Source organism: Hyaena hyaena, unplaced genomic scaffold, assembly GCF_003009895.1.
Source record: "Hyaena hyaena isolate Hyena2069 unplaced genomic scaffold, ASM300989v1 scaffold_280, whole genome shotgun sequence".
Taxonomy (NCBI): Eukaryota; Metazoa; Chordata; class Mammalia; order Carnivora; family Hyaenidae; genus Hyaena; species Hyaena hyaena.
This window is the reverse complement of record NW_024080912.1, coordinates 2,141,570-2,161,621: the sequence shown is the minus strand read 5'-3', so window position 1 is coordinate 2,161,621 and position 20,052 is coordinate 2,141,570. Positions and strand designations below refer to the sequence as shown.

General features: G+C 54.8%; 1 protein-coding gene across 1 annotated transcript in view; it reads right to left on the bottom strand.

Moving 5' to 3' along the window:
* Nucleotides 1-19,785, bottom strand: part of MYH9 (myosin heavy chain 9) — a 92,504-nt gene extending 72,719 nt beyond the window's left edge. Inside the window, exon 1 of the mRNA XM_039246115.1 lies at nt 19,593-19,785. The gene's annotated coding sequence lies outside the window, so the exon portion shown is untranslated. The remainder of the gene's footprint in view (nt 1-19,592) is intronic.
* Between the last annotated feature and the right edge of the window lie 267 nt (nt 19,786-20,052).

Genomic DNA, 20,052 nt, shown 5'->3' with positions numbered 1-20,052 from the left:
TGACTTTGCCTTTAATTGTTCAATATTTGCGGAGTGAGAGCACACATGTGCCTCACCTACTGGGCGACCAGCTTTCACTCAGCTGCCCAGGAGAGAAGAAGCAAGATATCTCGGGGCAATGTCCCCTCCCAAAGAGCCGGGGCGCTGATTAGCCCTCGACTCGCCCCCAGGCGTGACAAGGTGGGCAGAACTGCTTAGCTGCCCTCCCCTTAGGAACTGTGCCCTGAGCACACCCACCTGCCCTCCCCCAGCACCTTCCGGACCTTGCTGGAGGTGGCACTCATGCGCACGAGGGGGAACTTGAACCCTTCCGACTCCTGCGGCGGAGGGGTTATTCCTACCCTTTGGTTCTGCGGATAGGACGGCTTTTCTTTCCTTCCTTGAGCTCGTGAGCACAGTCTGCTGAAACCCAACACAGAAAAATAACCATGCTGAAAAGCTGTAATTAGATGGCCTCTGTCCCAATGGGGAAGTGCAGCGTGCTTGGGTTCCTGAGTCCACATCGCGACAGCAGAGAAAGGCATCCCGAGGTGAGAAACTAAAGACCATTTCTGAAGACCACTCCGCCCAGAGCCTGCCAGGCTTATAGCAGCTTGTTATTCTGAGTGATGTTTAAATAAAACACACACATACACACACACAACAAAGCACTATGCAGTGTAACCACTACCACCAACAGCTACCCCAACCCTATTCCTGCCGGGTTGAGGGCTCTAAGGCCACAAATGGGTCCCAGTCACCACTGGGTCCCCGCTGACTGACACAAGGAAGTACAGCTTAAAACTGATGACCCAGAGTCACGGGGAAGGTGACAGTCTCCCCAAAGGAGCGAAGTCCAGGCATCCGACACCACAGACTCTGCTATCCATTCTCAGAGGGCATGACGTTAAGACCAATAACTGCACCTTCTTGTCCAGACAGAAGTGACTCTGGTGTGGCTGTTTCCCCCTTTAGCAGGCAAGGCAGCAGAGGCTGGGGACAGGTGGCCTCCAGGATCATATCACTGTCCTCCGCCTCCTCACCCACCCTTCCAGCCAAGTCTGATTCATCGGTTTCTAAGAGACGCGTGACTGGCCAGGGTTGTCAACACAATCTTCCTGAATTGATCAAGCGTTCATATAAATGGACTCTGATAATGAACTTCATCACTAAAAGGAGACAAGCCTTTCCAAATGGTGATAACTTATTCATGACCTTCCCAGAAGGCATCTTAGAAGGAACCCGATTCAGGAGGCAGCCAGGCTGGCCCAGGAATTCCAGACCCATTGCTTAACTAAACTAACAAAACAAACTCTGCTTGGTTCACTCAGCCCCCTGGGCCTTAATTTCTCCATTTATAAAATGCGGGGGTGGGGGGGTGGGAGGAGGAGTACGACCAGCTCCCCCTCAGGACAGCTGTGAGTACTTGAGAGCATGGGAGGGTGCAGCCCCCACCAGGTCTAGCTGACAGTCCCAGCTCTGCAATGTGGTCAGTGCACTGCTCAACTCACAGAACTATTGTGATCCTCACAATGGGCTAACGGAGGAGCGGTGCTTGGTGGCGCCCCGGGGCCTGGGGGCCCCCCTCTCCACAATCTTTGCCTCTTCTCTCAAGAAGTCTGTGTCGCCACTGAGCTCATAATGAGTCAGTCACAAGCACTGCCCTCACACAGCCCACTTCGGGGGATTTGAAGTCACATCCTGCTTAGCCTAACTCAACATGATTTATTCCACCCCAGGAATGTAGCTCATTTCCCAGAATTTTGCGAAGAAGTTAAAGAGTTTGGTCTTGCAAGGGACTCCATTTATAGGCTCAGCTGGAGTGGAGGAGGAGCCGGCACAGCTCAGACCTGTAGGTGGGAACCACACAGAGTCAGAACTGAAAGAACCCACCCCCTCCCAGCACCTCATCCTGTAGTGCCAACATTTTCCTTTTTATTTCAACCCACAGTAAAAAATAAAACACAATAAAATAAAGACTTTTAATCACTAATCCACACAAACATGACAACCAAAAAGCTTCAGGCAATGATATATACATACTCTTCACCCTGGTTATTTTCCATTCGAGTCTCTTTTATTTCATGTCTAAAAACCCTGGTTGCCACCCGTGAACGTAATTTCATGATCCACCAAAGACGGCCAATAAAACCGACCCATTTGTAGCTGACAGTCTATAAAACACCAATCTGACTCAACTGTCACTGGGGAGATGAGGGTTGGGCTGGTCTAGTGGCTCACCAAACACAGTAAGTTGGGCCAAACAGAAGTTCAAGTCCAAAGCCAAAGCGAGGCTACATGGAAGTCAAGCCTCCAGCAGGTAGAATGGCAGCCGCCTTGCGTGACACGAGTTGGGCATGTTCATCACCCGCTACCCCGTCATCGGATCCCCAACAACCTCAATAAAGCCCTGCCCCCCACCCACCCCCCTTTTTTTAAAATTTTTTTAAATGTTTTATTTATTTCTGAGAGAAAGAGAGAGACAGTGTGAGCAGGGGAGGGTCAGAGAGGGAGACACAGAATCTGAAACAGGCTCCAGGCTCTGAGCTGCCTGTCAGCACAGAGCCCAACGTGGGGCTCAAACCCACGAACTGTGAGATCATGACCTGAGCCAAAGTCGACCACTTAACCAACTGAACCACCCAGGCGCCCCCCCCTCCCAAGCCCCCTTTAAAAAAAGACTCAGAGGGAGAGCCTGGGTGGCTCAGTCAGTTGAGCGTCCGACTTTGGTTCAGGGCATGATCTAATAGTACACGAGTTTGAGCCCTGCTCAGAGCCTGGAGCCTGCTTCAGATTAGGTGTCTCCCTCTCTGCCCCTCCCCTGCTTGCATTCATTCTGTCTGTCTGTCTCTCTCAAAAGTAAACATTAAATTAAAATACAAATAAAAAAAGACCCAGAGTCTCAGGGAGGTGAAGTACACTACCTGGATATGGGCACTTAGGAAAGGGGAGGCGGTGGGGGGGGGGGGGAGGTAGATGACAAGGACAGTGTTTCCTGGGTGCAGCATCACAACAGACCCAACCCACTACAATCAGAACATCACTTCTGCAAGCCACAGCCCCATGCGGAAGAGATGCCCAAAAGCGACATGAGAGTAAAGCTGGATGTAAGACAGATCAGCTGGGAGAGGAAGGCCACTGTTGTCCAGACATGAGCCCAGAGAAGGTACTGTCCCCGCGCTTATATCCCTGGGGTGGCATAACCTAACACTAATAAACAGATCCTTGTGCCCGCACAAGTAGCCTGCGGACGGCATCTGCAGACACACCCACGCAAGCACGCACGCTCTAGAAACAGGAAACCCAAAGTTCTCTCTGGACTGTTGGTTCCGAACCCTTTCAGCCAGTAAGGACCCCTTTGAGAATTGGTTGACGGCAGTGAACCCTTTGCCTACCACCTTAGGGGGCTCACCGAGACCCTCAAGTACAGTCCATGGACTTTTAGAAGACCCCCTCCCCCCAGGTCCTGAGTTACAATTTCAAAGGACACTGGGGTGGCCTCCTTCTCCACCAAGGCGGCACAAAGACTTGAGAGGATTCTCCCTCCAGAGGGGTAACAGGCTCTCACAGAAGAGGTCAGAGGGAGCAAAAGACAAACTCTGCAGTCAGGACAAGCCAAGGGTGACCGCTGTCGTGGGAAGCAGAGGACTCAGGACAGCTGGGGCAAGAGGCCACTTCCCCTGGGCTGCTCCAGACCAGCCCGCGCTGCAGCAGCAAGAAATCCAAACCTGAATGGCGAACTGTCCCTCCTCCCTACGCTGCCATCACTTGGGGCTATTCTCAAATGAGCCAGCAGGTGCCAGCCCTGGGCACACAGGCCAAGCTCCCCAGAGAAACCAGGGTGGGCGGGCAGCATCCCAGGGCTTTTGGCCTCCCTGGGGAAAATCACTCAAGAACTCATCACAGCATGGAGATAAAACCCATGTATCTCCCACTCTGTGGAAAAAATCGGATTACTAGAGAAGGCTAATTAATAATCCCTCGAGGAGGCAGTGTAGCGCCCCTGTCTGAAAGGCTGGCCAGCCCCGCTGTCCTTGAGCCGGGAGCCCAGCTGCAGCGATGACCTCATCACGTCCTTCACCAGAAACCTGGCTGCTGCTTACTTAACCACCCGCCACGGACTGCTCCTTTGCACGGGTCCAGTTCCAAAGGGGCCAAGGCCAAGGCCGCATGGGAGAGAGGGAAAGGGCGGCCACCCCTGCCCCAGACAGCTGCCAGATTCACACCGAGCCCACCCCACAGACCTGTGCACACACGCAAACCTGTACACACACAGGCAGGTGCACACCGACATGTGGGCGTGCACACTCCAGAGCTGCAGGATGGGGGCAGAATGTGGCACTTCCCGAGTCAGGCTGCCTGGGGTGAGCGCAGGAGACTCTACCAACAGGTTGAGGGAATCTCTGTGGTTAGTTATTTTAAGGGGGGGTGTGCAGAGAGGGAGAGAGAACCCCAAGCAGGCTTCGTGCTGCCAGCGCAGAGCCCGACACAGGGCTCAAACCCAGGAAACCATGAGATCATGACCTGAACCGAAACCAAGAATTGGATGCTTAGCCAACTGAGCCACCCAGGCCCCTTTCCGGGAACGTTATTTAAGTGCTCTGAAGCTCCCTTTCTTCATCGGTAAATCGGGTGTCACCGGGCCCATGCCCCAGGACTGTGCTGACAAATAAAAACCGCTAGCACTTAGTTCTGCGCTCATTACACATGAGAGCTTGCCGGCCCACACGACCGCACTATAGGTTCTAGGATTCGATTCTGCAGATGAGGAAACTGAGGCCCAGAATGTCTAAGTGACTTGCTCCAGGGCACACAGCTGGTGTCTGTGCCCTGCAGGTCTGAATAGGGGCCCTACAGTTTCATGCCTGACCCCTGGCGCGCCCTCTGAGCACCTGGTGAGGCAGCAATCGCATGAGGTCTGTAAAGACCGGATGGAATCATCAGGAAGGGGAAGAAGCCTCAGGTGACCCACGATCTGCCCTGTCACACACTGCAGAAGCGGTCCTCCTGGCTGATAGCCAAGCGCCCTGTTCAGATGAGTCTCACTGGCAAACTCCTTTTTAACCTGACTCCCCCCACCCCCACCCCCAGCTGTCCCCTTCGGATCCCACTAAGGAGCTAGGAATTCAAAGCGCCGGTAATTGTCAGAGACTCCCAACCACAACCAATGCGGAATGTCCCAGGTCCAGGAGCACAAAGGCTGCCTACTAAAGCCCCCGGAAGAGCTTTGAATCCTGCCCCTGATCTTTGCTCAGGTCCACACAGAGTACCACATTCTCCAGATTCTTGTAGGAAAGCCAGAAGGAGGGAGGGGGAGGGGCCCGCCCCTATTTCAGCCTCAGGCTAATTAAAGCCTGTGCCTTGTTTTAAAGGGGAAGAGGGCCACCCCTTCCCGGCCTCCCTGCAATAGGCTGGTCTGCCCTGTGTGATACTGCACTAGTCTGCACATTGGAAGCGTCCGCACTTTGAAGACACCCGGGCTCCAGCGCACGCGGCTCTTAAGTGGCCAGGAGGGCTGCCCCCAGATCCTCAGCCTCGCCCTCAGAGGCCACTGTCCGTTCCTTCGCTGCCGGGAGGCTCAAAGTGCGAGCCAGAAAGCCAGCAGAACTGACTCCAGGTGGTTTGGAGGAAGGAGTTGGAGACGTTGGAGGGGAGAAGTCACAACACCGATGAGGCCCTGTAAATGCTGCTGTGCCCAGCAGCGAGTAATTAATCCCATCATGAGGCGTTTTTCATGAGCACTTGGCGCGACACAGCCACCTCCTCCTCGCTCTGGCAAAGGGAGCTGGCAAAGGGAGCAGCAGGCCCGGCTCTGGGCAGAAGGCGGGCTGAGAGCAGGGCACCGTGGGCTGGCGGGAGGCTCGGAGGCGGCAGCACTGGAAAGCTGCGGGAGCAAAGCTAGTTTCCCTGCAGGCACCAGGCTGACCAGACCTCACACACCTGGCCGCCCATTCCCACCAGCTGCCCACTGATGGGTCTCGGTGTGGCAGGAAGGGCTGTATTTTACATGAGCCAGCAGGGCGGCACTGGAGCTACTGCTTTAAGGCTGCGTGCAAAAAGCACGACCGCCTACGAGCCCCAGCTTCATAAACATCCCCCCACTGAATGCGTTCAGTGGGAGGAGAAGGCAGGAGAGGCAATGAAAGCAGATGCAGAAAATAATCAGCCATCGTGTCAATGTCGAGGAGCAGGGGAGGATGTGAGCTCTCTCACTCACTACCTGGGGCTCGGCACTTAGGTTCTTCGAGTCTCAGTTTTTCCAGCTATAAAGTGGGAATGTTAATACCGCTGCCTTGTGTGACTTTAAACTTTATAGTGAAAGCAAAAAAAAAAAAAAAAAAGATTAAAATAAGTTTTTAAAAAATGGCTAAAAATAGATGTTTTTATAACAAACTGACGCTGCTGGACAAAATATGTAAAAATGGGGCCCCTGGCTGGCTTGGTCAGTGGGGTCGTGAGTTCAAGCCTAGAGCTTACTTTAAAAAAAATTTTTTTGGGGGCACCTGGGTGGCTTAGTCGGTTAAGTGTCTGACTTTCGCTTAGGTCATGATCTCGCGGTTCGTGGGTTCGAGCCCCGCGTCGGGCTCTGTGCTGACTGCCAGCTCAGAGCCTGGAGCCTGTTTCAGTCTGTGACTCCCTCTCTCTCTGACCCTCCCCTGCTCATGCTGTCTCTCTCTCTCTCTCCTAGAAATAAATAAAACATTTTTAAAAAAAAATTTTTTTGGAGCGGGGGAGCGCCTGGGGGGCTCAGTCGGCTGGGCGTCCAACTTCGGCTCAGGTCATGATCTCATAGTTCGTGAGTTCAATCCCCACATCAGGCTCTGTGCTGATGGCTCAGAACCTGGAGCCCGCTTCGGATTCTGTCTCTCTCTCTCTCTCTCTCTTTCTCTCTGCCCCCTACCCCCAACTCATATTCTATCCCTGTCTTGCTCTCAAAAATAAACATTAAAAATTTTTTTAACTTGCATATAAATAAAACAGGTAAGCAATGGAGCCAAACTTTACTGAGCATCATAATCCTCTATGGCGACTCTATTTACCTCATTCCACACTCGAAGAAAACAGACATGGAAAGGGGGCGTGGCTTGCCAAGGCCAATGAGCTGGCAAGTGAGAGAATCAGGATCAGGACAAGGGGTCTAACTCCAGAGCCCTCTGCCTACCACATAAGTACCAGACATATACACACCATAGTGGTTAAGACTGAGAACCTTCCACCCGGGGTCATGCAGAGCTAAGTGGCAGTGCTGACGCTAAACCAGCACAACCCGCATGAATATACTCACCCATTCCCCAAGCAGACCTTAAGTGCCCACCCCGGGCGAGGCATAGTTCAAGGGTCTCAGGTCTCAAATGGGGGGAAGCAAGACTCAAAAGTAGGCCAGTCAGCACAGAGAAATGCCAAGAAGCCCCTGGGACGGGGAGGGGGGAAGGGAGAGGGATAGACACGGCGAGGGAAGCACTTTTGGGCAGCAACTCAGGTTTTAAGTTTAAATTCCCACACCAGCATTTCATAAAGTGATACCCACTGCTTGTGTAAAAACAGTGTTTATGGCTCATCAGAGCAGACAAGCCATCTCCAAGAACTACTGGTTGACAAGAACTGGCAGGGAGTGGCGGGGGGGGGGGGCGATCACCCAGTGAGGAAGGCAGAGCCACCTGGGAACAACCGGGTCCCTTGCATGAGCTCCCTGATACTCCACACCTTGATCACGGTGGTACTGGGCAGCAGAGAGCAGGAAGCAGGATATAAGGAAGAGGGGCTTTGGGGAACAAGGGACAGAAGGAGGGGGGATGGGGATTGACGCCCACTGGGATCCACCAGGAATGGAGCTCACAGAAGGCTTAGTGCCTTCCCTTCGTGAGCCACTCAGAGGACTCGGAGATTAGCCACACTTTACAGAAGAGGAAACTGGGGCTCAAGGCACTTAAATAAACACCTAGGGAGATCAAGAAAAGCCCCTCACACGTGGAAGAATGGGAAGAATGCCACCGGATTATTAGAGAGGCCCCCCCGCTGACACCCACACCCACTCCCCTCGGCCATGATGGCCGGACATGCCCCCAAATCCACCTGTTGAGGCTCTAACCCCCAGGACCTCCGGATGTGACTGTGTTTGGCAAAGGGCCTCTACAGAGGTGAGGAAGTTAAAACGAGAGCATGGAGGTGGGCTCCCCCATCTGACTGGTGTCCCCGTGAGAGGAGGAAGACAGGAGACAGCCGTCTGCAGGGCAAGGAGAGAGCGAGCCCTCAGGGGAAACCAGAGTTGCCGGATGCGCCTGCACCTTGCTCTTGCTCTTGGGTTCCCAGCCTCCGAGCTGAGAGACAGAAAGTTCTCTGGTCTAAGCCACCCGCCTGGGGAGTCTGTACCTGCTCTTGTCTGACTGTCGCTGTCCACCATCCTGACCCGCCACGACCGCTGTCTGCTTCGCCACCGGAGGGTGTAAGCTGCAGACCTGGGTCATTTCCTCCAATCGTGCGTCCCCGGCCCCTCCGCAGGCTCCCGCTCACCACCAGCATTTATACGCATTTAACGAACAAATAAACTGAGTGAGGATGGGATGGAAACCCAGCTGCTGCTTCCGGAGTCACCCACTCCCTTGCCCACAGCCCGCCGCCGACTCCCCCTGCTTTCTCGAACTCCCTAGTCCCCCGGACCCACCTCCAATATAGGAGATGGTCCATAATTACAGATAGTATAAATTCCAAGATAATCTCCAACCTATAATCACCACCACACAGGAGTCCACAGAACGACAGGAGGTAATCTACCAAGGGCTGAAATGCCCAGTTTACGTTTGATTCTTATTACCAACTGTCAGTCAGTGTGTAAAACAATAAATAAGGTTTGGTGTGGTTTGGGGTTTTCTGGGTGTGTGAGCTCAAAGGGTGGCACTGAGGACGGTGACACCTCTCCTCGTCCAGCGTCACCCTGAGCAGCCTGGTGCTCATCCAGATCTGCCTGCAGGCTGCAGAGGGGGCTGGGGTCGGTGGACAAAGCCTGAAGCATGAACAGGGCCCTGAAGTGTCCCAGGGACCGCATCTGGGGCCGCCCCCAGCCTCTCACTCCCTCGCTGGGTGGGGTGGGTGCAGCGCCTTTCAGAACAGCAAAGGGCTTCCCTCCTGCTCTCTAGGAAGATGCGGAATTCAGGGCAGGCTTCCTGGAGGCGGGAGCTACGGGACCGGGAACAGTCCAGGGCTGGGAGAACAAAGAAGTGAACACCTGCAAGGAAGCCAGTGATGTGGAACGAGAAAGAAAATACTAGAGTGAAGCCACTGCATTCCTTTCTAGACCCTCGGCCACCCATCCTCTCCCCTCAAGCCGGGAGCAGGCCTGAAGGACTTGAGGTAAACATCTATCTGCTCCAAAGCAGCCACTAAGATTCTGAAACTTTCTCTTCACAACAAAACTAAAGTGTTGCAACTTGTTGCTACAATCCTGAAGCTTCCGGGGCAGCAGCCACAGCGGCGCCCAGGGGGCTGCTCTCGCTGTCCCCTACCTAGTGACAGAGAGGTCTCCCAGTAGGGCCAGGGGGGTGGTTTCCCCAGCCTCCCCCTGGGCAGGGCCCCTCAGAGCCTTCCTCCCAGGCCTTCAAGGCTTGGGGTGGGGGTGCAAGCGCTGGAGCTCTAGCTCCAATGAGCCCAGAAAGATCTCCCACGTCCTTGTTCCCAAGCTGTCTCACCACTGAAGACATGGTGGTCTTCCAGCAACTCAGACTGGGGGCCCAAGCTGCCACCTTCTCCTGGGCTCCCCTCTAACACAAGCCACACCAGCGGCGTAAGGTGCTTTTTCCTGGAGGCTAGGCCTGAACCCCTTGAGGGCAGGGCCTGGAACGCCCCATTCACCGACAGCCTTGCCATGTAGTGGCTTCCGCCCCAGAAGAGCCGTTCGGGATGTGTGTGCTGAATGAATTTCAAGAGTCACGAAAACCCATGGAACTTTCTGGCAATGTAAATCATGGTTCCTCTTCCCCTTTGTGGACCATAACATAGCCATTAAAATTATAATCGTGGAGACTGTTGCGACACAGGAACTTGATGTTGCAGAATGGCCTGAGTCCCAGGCACACAACAGTATCTGTGCTGCCCACAGGTCTGCACACAAGGCATGTGTGTATGCGGACAGGAACCCCAGAAAGGTGGAGGGGCTGAGGGGCAAAGCTGCTTCTCGTCGGCTTTGTTATCACATTGTTTGCGCTACAAACAACACTCCCCTTTTTTACTTTCAAAAGGAAGCTAATTTCCAGTAACAATGACATCTCTCTCTCTGACGCTCTGTGAAAAATCGCGTCCCTGGTCCTTGAGCTGGGAGCAGCGTGCTGACCACAGAACCAGAGGGCATGGGCAGAACTGCCAGCAGCCACCCAGAGGCTAGGGACCTGGGAGGGGACTCCTGTGCTCGCACATTTCCCAGGAAATGGCACAGGGAATTAGACTTTAATGGGCCACGTGGGCTACCGAGGGGGCTGAGAGAGGGGCTGGGGCCCAGCACGCCTCAGGACCAGAGGAAATCTTTTACCACATGAACAACAAAGCTTCCTCGACATTCCAGGCCACATCCCTACCTGCAATCAGCTTGGATGCCGCCTCCTCCCGGAATCCTTCCCAGAGCCTCCTGAGCCCTTTCCCCTGGGAAAACCATCAACTCCTGGAAACAAGGGCCCCCCCTTCCTTCACTTCCATAGTCCCAGCACCACCCAGTCCGGTGCCGAGCGTACACAGTAAGCTCTGGGGCATAAGAACCAAACAAAAAGGGCAGATTAACAAATTAAGGAAAGGAAAAGTGAGTGTTTGCAAGTGGGGTGAGGTCAAGAAGAGCCCACTAGTCAAGATGGCGGCGGACCCTCTGGCTGGCCTGCTCCCCAGTGATGACCAGCCAGAGCCCAGCCACCAGCAGCCAGGATTTACACCCTTTGGCCTTGGTTTGTCACCTGCCCTCCCTCAGGACCACCCACACACATCTGAAGAATGGCCGGTTGAGGTTAAAGGGGACGTCAGCAGCCAAGGCTGGGTACCTGGCGACCTTGCTCTGAGTAGCCAATCGCACCCATGGGACGGAGGCCCTGTTCTGGAACAGCCCAAACCTCTGCTCCTTTCCTTCATTTCTGGCCACTCGTGCAAGAGGAGCCCTTGGGGAGCAGCCCAACCTCTCACCATCAAGTTCAGGAGTGAAGGTCACACAGGGGTCTGGAATCAGAGTGCCAGAATTTGAAGACTGGCTCAGTCTCCTCATCTGTAAAATGGACGTAATTTCCTACCTCGTGAAAATGAGATAAAAATTAAATGAGATAATTTATGTAAAAGTACCGGCACTATGCCTCGTACTCAACAAGCGCTCAGTAAAATTTAACTTGTGTTGCTACTACTACTACTATTAGCACTGCTGGGACTTCAACCCAGACATCCTGATTCCCAGGCTGGTGCCCTTCCAATGGAGCCTCTTCCTTCCTTCCTCGCCCACCTCCCCCATCTCCCCTCCTCCCTCCAGGCAATTCTGGCCTCTGGGAGGCTGGCTGGAGATGCTCAGAAATCCCATCCCTCAGGGGTTGCGCAGGCCTGCCTCATGTGAGGAGTCTCTCCCCCAGCATCCCAACTCCACATGAGAGGGTAAGGCTGCTGAGGATGGAGCCGGGCTCTCTGCCCTCCACCCCTACTGAAGCCCCACCAAGCCCAGCACAGTGCAGGCCATGCAGCAGGAGCCCCAGGAAGTCTTCTGACAATTGAGATTTACCAAGGAAATGTGGGGTCCATGCCCTCATACCCAATAGCTGGTCTTAAATATTAAACATAGACCAAAACTTTAAGATGACCCCCAGCCACCACTTTTCTTACCCCAGAGATTTCCAGACATGTGCCTGGCACGTGCACTTTGTAAAGTGGAGAGAGCAGTGAATGGTATTCTAAAGCTCTCCTGGGGCACCTGGGTGGCTCAGTCAGTTGCACGATCGACTTCGGCTCAGGTCATGATCTCGCGGCTCGTGAGTTCAAGCCCAGCATCGGGCTCTGAACTGACAGCTCACAGCCTGGAGCCTGCTTCGGATTCCGTGTCTCCCTCTCTCTGCCCCTCCCCTGCTCAGGCTCTGTCTCTCAAAAATAAACGAATGTTAAAAAATAAAAATTTTTTGGGGCGCCTGGGTGGCTTAGTCGGTTAAGCGTCCGACTTTCACTTAGGTCATGATCTCGCGGTTCGTGGGTTCGGGCCCCGCGTCGGGCTCTGTGCTGACTGCCAGCTCAGAGCCTGGAGCCTGTTTCAGTCTGTGACTCCCTCTCTCTCTGACCCTCCCCTGCTCACGCTGTCTCTCTCTCCTGGAAATAAATAAAACATTAAAAAAATAAAATAAAATAAAAAAAAAATAAATAAATAAAAATTTTTTAAAAAGCCCTCCTAACTCGTGTTAAGGAGGAGCCGCCTCTGTACCAGGGACCAGGTGAGAACTTATGGGCCTAGAATTGAGGAAAGACTCTGCCTCTGATCTCCAGGTACTCCGTCCAGTGGCTTCTAAGATCTTCTCCTCCATCCCAGACCAGTTAGATGAAGTCACCCCAACCAGTCCCAATGCCTGTCTTTATGTTTATCAGACAGGAAGCTCCATATCCAGCCCAGTGACTTCATGCAAAACACAGGAAATGCAGCAGCTTTTGAACACAGGCAACTCTAAATAAAGGAGCCTCGCCTGCTTTATTGCCGGCCTTTTTAAAAAATGCTTAACCCAGCTCAGATCCATGGGCCAAGGTGAACTGCACTGTGTGTGGGAAGAAGGATGCAAAGGTTGAAACCCTGAAAACCTCGGCATCCGACCCAGATCTTCTGGCAAGTTCCTCGGCCATCTTCACCCTCACACTTTGTTATCGAGGGGCAGGCTTGTCAGACACATTTAAAATCTTTAAAGCCAGACCACACATCTCCTACTTGCCCACCGAGGAGAGAGGATACTGGTGAGAACATGAAAGAGGAGGAAGAAGGAGGGGGAAGGGAAGAACTGCACCACTTGACATATCTTTACATGTAATCACAAGCCTGAAAACACAGGCATCTCCATGTTGCAGCTGGGGAAACTGAGGCCGCAGTCTAACAGCTGGAGAAAAGACGGGGGGGGCGGGGGGGCTGTGGTCCCAGCTCCACCTGATCCCAAAGCCCTTGTTTTGTTCCAAGGTTTGAAACCAAGTGTTTCGTGTTGAAAATACGAGAAATCGATCGCCACAGTCATTAAATGACTTACAATGACTGGGAATGAAGAGTGGTGAATGGGCAGCGGAAAGCCATCCGGGCGGCCCACCCTGCGGCCTGGCGCTCCCCCATGTGAAATATTGATTTCTGGGCCGTGCGAGCTTTCAGCTCGAGGGGCCCCATCCAGCTGGAAGGAGTTCAGAGGAACTGAGAACACTTCCCACCCAATTTCTTAACCGTAGCGCCCCTCCCCACCAGAAGAAAAAGATGAAGGGTGTGGATGATGGACTCCTGAGGACAGATTAAAGGGGCTAAGTAGGTGTCACGGCTAAACAGTGCATAAAGGCCATGAAAGGGAAGATAACACTTTAAAAACACTCTTAAATGAGGCCCCGGGAGTCTGAGAGAAATGCTCTGACGCTGAGTGAAACCAGGAGCCAAAGCCTCCCAGCCTCCCAGGGCCAAACTGCTCCCCCTCAAGTGGGGGGGGGGGGGGAGGTGACTATCCCTAAGGGGTTGACTATCCCTGAGATGCCCTCCAGCTCAGACACTCTCTACAGAGAGGGTTTTACTGCTGTGCATTTTCCTTTCGAGCAGGGCATCCTTGGGAAATACAGTTCAAATGAAAAGGGAAAAGTCTCGAAGGTGATCTAAGTTCCCTAAATGGGAGTGTCCGTGGAGGAGATGAGGCTCCCCCGACCCCCAGGCCCCCTGTTCCTCCCGGAAGGAAGGACTGTAAGGACCGGTGAGGACCTCTGCAAGGCACCAATGAAGCAAGTTGGGGGGAGGGGGGGGAGGGAGATAAGCTACACCTTCCTCTTCCCTACAGGCCCAACCTGCCTCAGCAGGAAGCCACACCCTTCGGTGGTGGCAACTTCCGGAAGGCCAGCAAGGCGAGGCTCCCTCAGCCAGAGGGGAGGGATCGTGGTGGAGCAGCTGGAGGTGAAGGGAAGGGGGCCGCTGAAGGCCAGGCTGACGCTCCCAGGAAGGCCTTGCCCTCAGCCAAAGGCCACCCAAGGGCCTCCTCTGGGCCCACATGCCCCGGGGCATGTGCTGCGTCCCATTCTGGGTGCTGAATCACCTAGAGGGCAGAATGGGGCCCGAGAAATGCCAACAGAAGGCCACCTCAGTTCCTTTTTAAAGGGACACACATCAGGTGCAAGAGGGCCATTCCCCTCCTGCTTCCCAAGTATGCGGGGCCTCAAAGCACGAGGTGGGGAAGTGGGGACAGACGGGAGGGTCCCAGCCAGCATCCAGCCTTCAAACCATCTGCCCATGTGGTGGCAGGCCCATTTTAGACCCAGGCTCATTCTGTGTTCTCATGTGTGACTCACGCCGTTCCTCCAGGAGGCCCAGAGGCTGCCTGGCAGGGACACCGGCCTGTCCAAGACCCCGATGGGGGGTCTTCCACTGGCTGCGCCACAGAAGAAAAGCCAACTCAGCAGTGAGCAGCTTTGGTGGGTTCTCCAGTACCCACGTCATCCAAGGCTAAGACAGTCTCTCTTGAGAAGGGGATCAGGGCCTTCCAATTCAAAACACCCCTTTCCAGGGCGCCTCAGTGGCTCAGTCGGTTGGGCGTCCGACTTCGGCTCAGGTCATGATCTCATGACTTCTAAGTTCGGGCCCCGCGTTGGGCTCTGTGCTGACAGCTCAGAACCTGGAGCCTGCTTCAAATTCTGTGTCTCCCTCTCTCTGCCCCCCACCCAAAAAGAAATAAATATTTTAAAAATTTTTAAGAAGAAAATCCAAGTGAATAAAGGTCTGGTTTAGCCCAGTGGTCACAGTGGGCTCTCCAGGAAAGAACCACGTGTGACGTGGAGCCAGGGGAATCATGGGTAGCCTGGCAAAAGGGTATCCTGAAATACTTTCCAGACACACACCGCGGGCTTCCTTTTCTCGTACAAAGAAAACGCCATCATCTATCATTTCCCAGAACACGAGGCAGTGGATCAGAATAGGCATTTGTTTAAGGGGTTTCTCTGGCAATATGACGTCACGGGGGAAGAAAACAGGACCCAGAAAGTTCCAGCCAGGAAAGCGAGTTGGTCCATTTCTAAGATCCTTCCTCCTTCCTTGCACACAGTAGGCACTCAATATGAAATGCGGCGTCTAACGCGATGCACTCTGAAGTGGAAAGCTATAAGCATGGCCAGAAGATCCCCTTATCTTGACAGGTAATAGAACCAAAGAGGCATTTAGTGAAGAGTAATGCTCACTTCCTGGGCCCTCCTCTCTTTCTGAAGACAGCCAGATACTGCCAGCATCTCAGGAACTTTCCATGTAGAGCCCAGGTGACATACTAGGTCTCACCAAAAAAAAAAAAAAAAAAGGGGGGGTGAGCACCATATATCCTATGCACCTAGATTTTTCCATTCGCAACATAACTTGGAGAGCATGCCCTACGAGTAGTACAGACTGTAGTACAGACCAGCCTCATTTTTCTAAGGGCAACAAGGATCCCCACTGTGCCATGATTAATTAACCCTTTTGATGGACACTTCGCTTGTTTCCCGTTTTTTTTTTTTTGCATGACAATGCTGTAAAAAATATGCTCCAACGTTTCCTTTTGCATATTTGAGTTTATCTGTGGGCTGAGCTCCTGGAAATTAGTCAGAGGGACTATGCTTTGGCAGACATTGCCAAACTACCTTTGAAAAGAGAGCTGTTAAAATGTATACTCGCATCTGTAGAGCATGAGAGGGAGCCTTAAACACTGGGGCATCCTGGAGAAATTAAGGTTATTGAATTTTCCCGTTTCCCAGGCACATACACTGGCATGATGTCTTCGTAGGATGAGAGGGCCCTTTCTATCAAAAAGCAGATTTTCCTCCAACCAGAGCCAGGAGGCAAGTCTCCAGGCCCGTGAGTCCTGTGCTCTCTGCATGTCACCCCTTGGCTGTACCCGAGACTTCTCGGATCACAGGAAACCACGTTTTAGAACTCAAACCGCAGAGAGTTTACACATCTTGTGCCTGGGCCAGAGCCCTGAAACCAGGCTACTCAGCACAAGCTCATTACCAAGTGCATCCAAAAGCATCAGCGGATGAGTTCCAGACCTATGTGGGCTTCACAGTCCACAAGCACTGTGCGTGCACACGCGCGCGCACGCGCGCATACACACACACACACACACACACTTTTAAAAAGCAGAAAGAGCACTGAGCAGGAAGGAGCCAGGAAAACGATCTAGCTTTCCCTTCCCTGTTTCCTCACCTGAGGACCCAGGGAGGGGAGAGTGGCCGTTTACATATTTTCTTCAAAAATTTAAACAGCCACTATATACCAGGCCCTTTACGCACCTTATTTCTTTTAGTTCTCACATCTAACCCTTCAGGGTAGGTACTCATTCCCATATTACAGATAAGGACATTGAGGCTGAGGGAGGCTATGCGACTTGCCCAAGGTCATAAACCTAATTAAGTGGCAGGGTCAGGATCTGAACCCTGCCTAGCTCCAAAGCTCACGCCCCCACTCTTCCCAGATCTAAGAATGGGACTCTGTAAGCCAGAGGAGCGCCGCCACTTCCCGGGGTGGCGGAGGGAGAGGGGGGAGGGCGGGCGGGTGGCCAGAGCGCCATTCCATAGTCACCGGAGGCCTTGAGCCCAGAAGTTCAGCGCACCAAGGGTTAAGGCCGAGAGGCAGTGACTCTCTGGGGCTGCACAAAGGGAAAATGCACTTCCTGCCCCTGCGGGCAGAGATGCTGTTTTATGCTCAGCAAATTAGGACGTTTGTTTAATTAAGAAGACACACAGATTTTGTTATTCTAAATATTTTTGGAACATGATGCTGGAGAGGAAGCTGTCAAGGCATGGGGATTTTCCCCCCCTCTGCTTTGGGTTTCTTTCTCCCCCTTCAAGAGAAGGGTAAGGCCGGGCTCAGAGGAAAACAACAGCAAACCCCTCCTCTCCTTTTGAAATAAAGATGTCAAGCTGGTAAGGGCTGTCTTAAGTACTTTATTGAAGGATTAGCTAGAAGAGGAAGTGAAGAAAACGCAGCTAGTCTGGTTTCTAGCAATACCCTACCAGGCCACGCAACAATGCTGCATTTTCTCAGTGTGCTTTGCTCCTTCTAAAAAGCTAACAGATCCTTGTTTTGTTTTTTCTGGAGCAAGAACAGGCAAGAGCCAGCCTGTGATTAACATGCGTCCTTCATCCTGCAAGAGGGAAGTTAGTGATCTCGTTTCCAACCCCTTAGGTTAAAAAGTTTAAAAATTAAAAAAACAAAAACACAGAAAGCCAGGACCCTGATCCTCTCTCTCCTCGACCTTCATGTCCCCCCAGGGAAGCGGCCCCACAGAATGTCCCTCTCCAGCTGCCCTTCCCAGAACAGAGCCTCTGCCAATCAAGAGGCACCTGGATCTGCCCAAAGCAGAGCCCTTTGGTGTCACCCCGCAGCCAAGTGGGGGGCACAATGACTCTCAAATTACACTAAGCAATCTCCTGATTGCTCAATTAAGCTCTAAAAGGAGGCTTCACTTTCCAACACTGAAGGCTTGCCTCAGTTTGCCGAGCCTGCTGCGCGCTCCCTCTTCCGGGGCAACCTCCCTCCCTGTCCCCCTAGCTCCAGACAGTAGTGCTCCCTCTTGGAATTCCTCGCATCCTTTGTCTCTGGTGTGCTTGGGGGCACTCATCACAGCCTGCCTTTGTATTTCCCCTTGAGGACCGGAAACCCCTGGGAGGGCAGAGGCCTCCTCCAGGAGCCTATGGGATGTCAGCAGAGTGGGCTGGCTCCTTTCTCCTGGCCCCCATGACTCACGGTACCTTTCTGAGGGCTCTGTCATCTTTGCTCACATTCGAGTCATCTGCAGATTTGTCTCCGCTCTCCCTAAGTGCCCGAGGGCAGGGGCCAGGTCTTACTCAACCTCACACCCCCCCCCCCGCCACCTGGCAGAGTCCCTGGCATCGAGCAGCCGGTTAAATATTTGCTCAATTACACATCTCTGTGCCCTCCCCCATGCACCTCGCAGCCTTGTATATAAATTGACTACTATTAATCGGGTGATTGTCTAAACAGGCCTTAAAGCAGCCTCCCTCCTTACCAAAAGGGGAATAAACCACCAGGTGAGGTTATGAGTGAGGCAGTGATCAGTGGAGTCAGAAATGGCCACAGCGATGCAGGAAGGAGCTACCGCTCTCTTCCCTTTCAACAGTTACTCCGAAATCCTGTTAAACCCAGAAAAGGATGCAGTGAACCGAGAAGCTGTTGGGCCTCTGAACTGCGCAGCGCAGAGAGAGCCGCCGGTCTCCGGGACCTGCCAGGCCCCGGGATTTCCCGGGAACCTTTCTCCCCACACCGGTTGGGTGGGGCCACAGGCTGCAGCTGGGCCCTCACCCTGCCCCCATGTCAAGGCCGCCGGCCACCTTGTGCGGGAGTTTGTTATAAAAGACCAGGCCCTCTGCAGGGAGACGGGGGTGCCGTCCTGCCTCCGGGCGTGGCCCCAGGACGGAAGGGAGTGGGGGCCCCAGTACACAGAAGCGGGGGAGGGAGGGTAAAGACCCCGACTCCGGCCCAAACAGGGCCGATGCAATAGCCCAGGCCTGGTTCTAAAGGCGCGCGGCCCAGCTCCCCGCCCCCGCCCGGCGGCCCCCAGGTGTGGTGGAATCAGGTGCGCTCCCGGGCGGCGACGATGGCCTCGCGCATTCCCGGGCCTTCCTTCCTCTCCCGGGTAGCGGAAGTCAGAAGTCAACGGCTGAGGGGCTGTAGGGGGTGGGGGGGTAGACTCTCCTGCGTCGCCCGGCCCCCGCCGATCCGCCGTGCCCACGCACCCACCCGCACCTCTCCCGGTCCGCCTCCTCCGCCCGGCAGATCGCAGCCGGGCTAATGAGGAAGTCGGGAGCGGAGGGCGGAAACTGAGCCGAGCGCAATGTCTACAGCAGGACAGTCCGAGTCTGACTCAGGAGGACGCCCTGACAGCTGCCAAACGGTCCCAGCCTGCCCGTTACCTCCGTGTCCAGAACGCCTGGAAACTTCCAAAGGAGCCGCTGCACCGAGCTCCCCAGCTCACGCTCACCCGTTCCGGTCCGGGGACAGCGGCTCCCCGGAAAGGGTTAAAAAGTTTGCCCAACTCGGGCACTTGGCGAGGCGAGGGCGGGGCGCGTGCCCCGGCGGCAGGGGGAGGTCGAGGCTGCCGGTGCCCCGCCGGGGGAGCGCGCCTGGCAGGGGGAGGGGCGGAGGGTTTCCGGGGAGCGCCGGACCCGCAGCCTTCCCCAGCTCCGGAAGCCTCGCCTCCAGTGGCACCGTCCCCGAGCGTCGCGCAGGGGTCCCCGGGCCCCTCCTGGAAGGATGCGGTGCCCCAGCCCGGCCCCGCGGCGTTCGTGCCCGCTCGCGCCGGTCGCCGGCCGCGTGGAGGCCGAGAGCCACACGTCGGCCCGCTGGCCCCAGACGCCGCGCGTCCCGCCGCCACCGCCCCCGCCCGGGGCGGGACCGGCCGGTGGGGCTCGCTCACCTGAACCTGGATCTGCGCCGGGGAACGGGCGCTGCTTCTCCCCAAAGGGCTTTCTCGAGCGCTCCGGCGACGGCGGGGTGGGGGCGAGCGCGCGAGGCGGGAGCTGCAGCAGGTCAGTCTCGCTCTGCCTTCTGTACCCTACCCGGGAACCGCGGTGATCTGCGCGCCTCACCGCACCCAGCTCGGCTCCTCGCCGCCTTCCCGCCCCGCCCTAGCAGCGGCCCGCCTATTCCAGCCCGGCGCCGGCTCCGGCTCCGGCTCCGGGGCGGAGCCTGGAGCCCGACTCCGCCCCCCGAGCTGCCTCGCCCACTCCAGTCCGGCCTCGCTTATGATGGACAGACACCTTGGCCCGTGGGAAGGGGGTGGGAGGAGCCTCTGGGACCAAAGGGGTGGGCATTCATCCTCCTCATCCGCCCCCGCCCCCGCCCGCTCCACCTTCCTCCGCGCTTCCTAGGCGGGA